At 42.9% G+C, this 7,958-nt stretch overlaps 1 protein-coding gene across 1 annotated transcript in view; it reads left to right on the forward strand.

Annotated features, from left to right (window-relative positions):
- Positions 1-5,901, forward strand: part of TRMO (tRNA methyltransferase O) — a 28,803-nt gene extending 22,902 nt beyond the window's left edge. Inside the window, exon 6 of the mRNA XM_064379707.1 lies at positions 1,516-5,901. The gene's annotated coding sequence lies outside the window, so the exon portion shown is untranslated. The remainder of the gene's footprint in view (positions 1-1,515) is intronic.
- The last annotated feature ends 2,057 nt before the right edge of the window (positions 5,902-7,958 follow it).

Here is a 7,958-nt window from a genome sequence, read left to right on the forward strand (position 1 = left end):
GTAGTAGTGCAATCATGGCTCACTACAGCCCTGTCCTCCTGGGCTCAAGTGGTCCTCCTGCTTCAGCCTCCTGAGTAACTGGAACCACAGGTGCTTGCCACGATGCCCAGCTATTTGTTATTATTATTATTATTTTTTTTTTTTTGAGACAGCCTGTCTCTGTTGCTGAGGCTGGCATGCAGTGGTGCAGTCATAGGTCACTACAACTTCTGCCCCTGGGCTCAAACCATCTTCTGACCTCAGCCTCTCGAGTAGCTGGGACTATAGGCACGCACCACCATGCCTGGCTAGTTTTTGTATTTTTGGTAGAGACAGGGTTTCACCGTGTTGCCCAGGCCAGTCTTGAACTCCTGGCCTTAAGTGGTCTGCCTGCTTTGGCCTCCCAAAGTGCTGGGATTACAGGCATGAGCCACTGTGCCGACCTGTCTTTTTAATTATAGAAATTTTTTTAAGGTTGGGCTTGAGAGGCTAAGGTGGGAGGATTGTTTGAGCTAAGGAGATGGAGGTTGCAGTGAGCTGAGTTTGTGCCACTGCACTCCAGGCTGGGTGACAGAGCCAAACTCTGTCTCAGAAAAAAAAAAAAAAGAAAAACAAGAAAAATTTAAAAGGACGATTTTTTAAAGGACTGTTTTTATCAAGCAATATGATGTTTTGCTAAGGGAAATATCACAAAGTACTCCTCCCTAAAGGATTCAGTTATGCCACAAAACATCTTCCCCCTCTCATCTGGGTTTCCTTTCTGGGGTTACATGTGCGGTACCATGAACCACCTTCACCGCCCAGGCAGGCAGTCACCAGCTCAGTGCCTTCCTTACAGGTAGTTTTTGTTTTTGTTTTTGTTTTTAGTGCCCTTTCTCTTCTACCTTCTTTCCTAATCCTAGCCCAGGTATTGCAGGAAAATCTCTGCATTTCATTTATAGAAAATATAATTATGGTGTGAGGTTATTAAAGCAAGCCCTACCTCCATGATGGAGAAGGAGCAGGTCATAAGTTTTAAAGCTCAATTAAATATATAATAGGGATGTTTATGTTGTTAAAAGTAAGTTTTCTGGCTGGGCACAGCAGCTCATGCCTGCAATCCTAGGACTTTGGGTGGCTGAGGGTGGGCAGATTGCTTGAGCCCAGGAGTTTGGGACCAGTGTGAGTAATGTGGCAAAAGCCCGTCTCTTAAAAAAAAAATTGGGGGGTATATAAGTATATATACAAATGTAAACACAAAATTTTAAATACAAAATTAAACACAAAATTTAAAAATTAATGGGGCGTGGTAGCTCATGCCTGTGGTCCCAGCTACTCGGAGGGTCAGGGGCCTGAGGTGGGAGGATCACCTGAGCCCAGGAAGTCAAGGCTACAGTGAGCCGAGATCATCCCACAGCACTTCAGCCTGGGCAACAGAGAAAGACCCTATCTCAGACAAAAACAAAAAATTTAGTTTCCTTATCTAGATAAGTCATAAAATGACTCTCCAGCATTTACCCTATTCTTATCCTTTCTGTCCTTTCTCTGCCTTTGTAGGTTCCAGCAGATGCAATTCACAGAATATTCAAGGTTAGGCCAGTGCACCTGGCTATGAACAGCAAACAGAAGAGCCTTTTCAATGCCTGCAGTATAAAAACTCAGTGAGTTATTTTTCAGTGGAGGGGGCACTTGGCATATGAACTCACACCACAAGAGTCACATATAAGTTAATATGTGTTTACGTTGTGTTGACACAAAGGGTAGGAAGCCAAGTGTGCTGGTGTGTGCCTGTAGTCCCAGCTACTCAGGAGGCTGAGGCAGGAGGATCGCTTGAGCCCGGGAGTTCAAGGCTGTGGTGAGCTATCGTCATGCCACTGTCCTCCAGTCTGGGCAACAGAGCAAGACCCCATATCTAAAAAAAATAATAAATACAAAATTTAAAAGTAGGATTGGATGTAATACAGTGTTATCTTCTGTGTCTTAGATAGCTTGAAAATTCTGAGATTCTTCACTAATATATCTAATTCTTCATTCAATTCAAGATATATAAAACACTTAAATTCTATGTTAAGTTTTGTTTTTAAAAGTTATCCACATACTAAACACTGAAAAACTACACAATAATTCTTCATATTAGTATAGACTTTACAGTTTACAATGCAATTTAAAATATATTGTCTTATTTGGTATCTCAGTAACATTATGGATTAATCGTGCTTCTGGGAGCTAAGCTGTGGGCCTAACCAGCATTTAGAAGAGGGGTCAGCAAATGATGTCCAAAGGCCAAATCTGGCCCACAGCCTGTTCTGGCACTACCTGAGAGCTAAGATTGGTCTTTACATTTTTAAAGGATTGTAAACAAAACGAAACAAAAACAAAAAAAACCAGAAAACACATGATGGAGACATACTCACAATCTGGCCCTTTACAGAAAACCCCTGACCCTGCTCCTTGATTTAGAAAATTATTTCTCTGAAACTGGTTTTTAGTTCCAGAAAAGTTATTTACAAGTTAAGTTTTTGGGGTATCACATGCTTCTAAGTCACAGACTGTTTTTATTTTTAAAGGATTTATTTATGTAGCCATGTGAGAAAATGTATGAATAGGATATAAATGGCAAGTATGTATTATAATATTTCATTCATATGTGTAAAATGAGGAGGTTATACAAAACCATGTTTGCACATTTTTGGAAGATTTCTAGAAGGATAAAGAAAAATATGCTAACATGGTTACCTTGGGGCAGGTTCTCCGGGAACTCACTGCAGAAGGGGACTTTTTGCTTTATTCTCTTTAATACATTGTGAATTTTCTGTCTAATCACAAGCATAGTATTTTTATATGTGGAACCTGAGGAAAGTAAAATGCCTAGAACTCAAACTGGAATGGACTGGATATGTTAGTGCAACTTAGTAAATAAGTTAGACTGGGCGCTGTGGCTTATGCCTGTAATCCCAGCACTTTGGGAGGCTGAGGCGGATGGATCACTTGAGGTCAGGAGTTTGAGACCAGCCCAGCCTACATGATGAAACCCCATCTCTACTAAAAATATAAAAAATAGCTAGGGGTTGTGGCACACATCTGTAATCCCAGCTACTTGGGAAGCTGAGGCAGGAGAATTGCTTGAACCTGGGATGTGGAGCTTGCAGTGAACTGAGATCGTACACTGCACTCCAGCCTAGGCGACAGAGTGAGACTCTGTCTCAATCAGTCAATTAGACATATATATTTAAGTAGATAACAATATATATCCTCCCACTCATCCATTTAGTAAATGTGGTTAGAGACATTTTTACTTTTTCCTGGAGCATGACATATGGATCACAATACCAAAAAACACCCAGGTCAAACACTGGCTGTGGAGCTGAGCCAATTTGGAAAAGGCAACCTGGCTAAGCCTGGGCAGCCTTGTCCCAAGGGTGCACTGATGCTTTCTCTTCTTCCAGAGACAGGGTTATGGATAAGGCTTTGTGCCTCCAGGCAGAAGACAGGTGCCCATGTGGATGATATCGCTGGCCGGGCTGAGCCACCAGAGAGCTCCTTGGCCCAATGCTTGCCAAAACTGTGTGGTTCATCCAATCTGGAGTCTCTGCTGGCAGATCCAGTCACTTGTCAGCTCCACCCACTGGTCTGCTGTCTACTTGCATGTAGTGAGCTAGGCGATGTGAGTGGTAGGAGTTGCTCTGCCCACGTATGTAGGGCTGACCTTGCTGCTGTCAGAATGGGCAGTCTGAGCTCAGTCAGTTGAGTCAACAGGAAAGGAGAGGCTTGGAGTCCAAGATTGGCTGTGCCCTCCCTGGGTAAGGCAGCTGTACTGATGCAGAGGTGGGCAGAAGACCTAGGAGAAAGGTCAGGCTGGGATGTTGGCAGGTGGTGGAGCAGAGCCTGTGTTGGGGGTGCAGTAGGGCTGTCAACAGACTTAGGAGTTCAGGCTCTGTTGGGATTAGGGGAGGAGTTGAAATCTGAGAGAACTGGCAGAACCAAGGCAGGATCTGAGTCCAAGAGGAGATAGGCAGGTTATCCAGGGCACTCAGGGACCGCAAGGCAGCAACCTCCTCATCATACTGGAGCTGGAGATTTGTATTTCTTAGTTCTTTGCCTAATATCTGATCTTTGCCAAGATACAAGGTCACATGTGAAAATGCCTTCAAAAATATAGTAGGTTGACGTAAATAATTAGTATTTAAAACTAGTGGGGCAAAGGGAAGCAAGTGATATTAAATGGGAGGCTGAGACGGGGGATGGCTTTGAAAACTGTATGGACTTTGGAACCTCTGCCCACAGAAGGTGACTCATAACTTGTGGTCTAAACCTAACTTGGAAGAATTGTTAAGTTAAAAAAAAAATCCATTCAAGTCTCCCAATATTGTGTGGAGTCTTTTGTAGAAAAAAAAATCAGTGTTCTCCAGAGGACTTTAATAGGCCCAGTATCTCACAGCATAATACAGGCATGTACTGTATAACAATGTTTTAGTCGAAAATAGGCTGCATATACAACAATGGTCCCACGAGATCATAATATCTAGTTTTACTGTATCTTTTCTCTGTTAAGATATGTTTAGGTACACAAATACCACTGTGTTACAATTGCCTGCAGTATTCAGTATAGTAACATGTCGTACAGCTTTATAGCCTAGGAGCCATAAGATATACCATGTAGCCTAGGTGCTAGTAGCCTATAGCATCTGGTTTTGTGTAAGTATACTCTGTAGTGTTTGCACAATGACAGAAGTGTCTCTGATGATGCATTTCTCAGAACGTATGTCTGTCATTAAATGACACATGATTGTATCCAAAATGTCTAAGCTACAATCCAAAATCACTCAACAAAGTACTAGGAAAATTTAAACTATTGTCAGAGGAAAAGACAACCAATAGATGCCAGTCCCAAGGTGACTCAGATGTTGGAATTATCAAAGACTTTAAAGCAGTTGTTACAGCTATCCTGTAAGAACTAAAAGTGAGCACTCTTGAAATGACTGGAAAGATGGAAGTTCTCAGGAGAGAAATAGAAACTACAAAAAAAGAACCCAGTGGAAATTTTGGAGCTAAACACTACAATATCTAAAATAAAAATTCATTTTAATGGGCTCAGTATCAAAGTGGAAGTTACAGAGAAAAGAGTTAGTGAGTCAGTGAACTTGCAATAGGTAAATTGAAATTATCCAATCTGAAGAACATAGAGGAAAAACACTTAAAAAATGAACAGAGCATCAAGAATTTATGGGACAATATTAACAGGTCTAATATGCATCCCATTGTGTTTCTGAAGGAGAAGAAAAATGATTACAAAAATTAAAATTGATGAAATAATGGCTAAATATTCCCCAAGTTTGGTGAAAGATACATAGATTTAAGAAACACAGCAAGGCCAGGCCCAGTGGCACATGCCTATGATGCCCGTAGTTTGGAGGATGAGAGTGGTGGATCACTTGAGCCCAGGAGTTCAAGACCAGTCTGGTCAACATAGGGAGATCTCAGTCTCTTAAAAAAAAAAAAAAAAAAAAAAAAAGCCAGCCCTGATGGCATGTCTCAGCTACTTGAGGTGAGAGGATTGCTTGAGCCTGGGAGGTTGAGACTGCAGTGAGCCATGACTGTACTACTGCACTCCAGCCTGGGTGAAAGAGCAAGGCCCTCTCTCAAAAAAGAAAAAAAAAAAGAAACTCCACAAATCTGAAGTAGGATAAATTCAAAGAAAACAATGTCCAGACACATCATTATTAATCTACTGGAAATGAGAGGTAATGAAAACTATTTTGAAAGCATCCAGAGAAAAATTACAGAACAGAAATTAATCAAATGATTTATTGTAGCATAATTCAATGAAACTGAAAATAGAACAACAACAGAGAAATACTAGTGAAACAAAAAGCTGGTTATTTAAAAGGATTAATATAATTGATAAACTTCTAGCCAGATTGGCCAGGAAAAAAAAAAAGAGAAGACAGATTACTAATATCAGGAATGAAAAAGATGACATTATTACAGACCTGACAGATATTAAAAAGATAATAAGGGAATACTACACACAACTCTATGCTCATAAATTTAATATCTTAGATGAAATGGACCAATTCCTTGAAAGACACAAACTATCAAAACTCACTCAATAAGGGAATGGAGTGGCTAGGCTATTTGAGGCAAGGGGCACTTCATTGGGAAACCTGAGGCAGGCTTGGCAGTTTTACCTCCAATTTGAGCCTCCACTCATCTTTAAGGCTTAGACATTCCAGATCTAGGGCACCAGCACTGTTGATGACCGGGGCGCGGGGGTGGCATTTCTTGGTCACTGGAGCCCCTTGATCACTCAGATGGCCATTTAGTTTCTGGACATCTCCTGGCTCATTGGCTTTCAGGATATCTTCTGGGTGTAGCTTAGGAGTTGGAGTCTCCTTGATGTCTTTGGCTCTTGAAGGAATCCCTAAATCTCCAACATCCTTTTCCTAAAGTGAAAACTCTGAGAAGATGCTCTCCCCTGTGCTGAGCCCCTTCAGACCCTCTGCCCTCTGTCCTCTGCCTCTGGGTACTGCTCCTCTGTGGCCAGAATCTGTGGGGACGTAACTCCACTCTCATCCATTGGGTATATCCTGCCATTGTCTGACTTAAAGTGATTTTGAACTATCTCTGTTGTCCCCTTTACAGTCTCACTCTGACACGATCTGTCCATAAAGACGGTAAGAGAGTCTTAAAAGTTTGCCTGCTTTTCTTCTTGGACTCAGGGTCCTCTGTGACCAAAATCTCAGGGCCTTCTGGACTTCCTGCTTATAGCTGAGGGAGCAGGGACAGACTCTCTGGGGTGAGGACTGAATTTTTTTGGGATCCTCTTGTCTCCTGGATGCAGCTTATCTAATGATTTCTTTCAAGGATCTAAGCAACCTCAGCTTAGCCATCATGAAAACCTGGGTGGCTGAGGGAGAAAGGTGGACTTAGGAAGGAGCCGTGATTGGGCCTCTGTCACCTTAAGTTTTGTGGATTCAACAACCTTGAGAGGTAAGCTATACCTCCACCTCTGCCACGCTCAAAACCATGCCACCTGGGCTTCTAGTGCCGTGTAGCACTTGGATCAAGAAAGGAAAGCTTCCAAGAGGTATTCAGGCAGTATTCTGATTCTTTGAGGGTGCCAAACTTTCAGTTTCCAGGAAGATCTAGGACTTCCCAGGAGGGGGCGATATATAGTTGGCAACAAGTCATGAACATGCCCATGGTCTCCAGCCTGGGACACTGGCCCAACTTCCTCTCCAAGTGAATGTTTAGGGTGTTTTCTGATGGCTTCTGATCTAGGTTCTCCCTTGAACCCTGGACAAGTCATTCCCTGAGTGACACTTTAAGCCACTTCTTTTCTCCTTCTCAGAGTCGGACCCTAGGCTCTTCATGGGGTAGCTTAAGCACCAGAATAGATTTTTTAAAAATCATTCCTCAAGCTGGGCTCCATACTCTGCCTGTCATTCCCTACTGGAACTTTGCTGGGCCCCTCTCGGGAACCTTCTGGGCACCTTAGTGCCATCTTGCTGAGATCTTTCCTTGCTGCTTTGACCCTTACCACAGAGGACTGTGTAAGGGTCCACACTTGCCCTTTGGCTGAGAATTTGTTCTGAGGCTGTATCTCTGCCAGGTGGGGCTGGTGTTGGATGAGGCTCTTTCAATGATGGCGCTCCCCTTGCCCCCAGATCCTGCTGCTGTTAGGACATTCTCCAGCAAGGATGGAGATGGGTGCTCGGGTCTCAGAGGCCACGCTATCCTGAGGAATGTTGAGAGCTGAAGGATTCAAGGTTTCCTGAGATCTTTGGACCAAAAAAAGAGTAAATGCCACAACTATTCTAGTTGCTTTTGTAACAAGTGCCCATTCAGGTACTGAATTTCCCTTGGGATGAGAGCCTGTATCTTGTTCTAGGCTCTAGGGAAAGATACCTCACAGGCTCTAATCTGAGGTGAGAGTTAGAATGGGAGAGAGGATTGAAGGTAGGCCTGAGGTGGGGCTGGGATTGGGACAGGGGCAGGGG

The sequence above is a fragment of the Aotus nancymaae genome, unplaced genomic scaffold, assembly GCF_030222135.1.
Source record: "Aotus nancymaae isolate 86718 unplaced genomic scaffold, 86718_ANA_hifiasm-v0.15.2.pri h1tg000003l, whole genome shotgun sequence".
NCBI classification, from domain to species: domain Eukaryota; kingdom Metazoa; phylum Chordata; class Mammalia; order Primates; family Aotidae; genus Aotus; species Aotus nancymaae.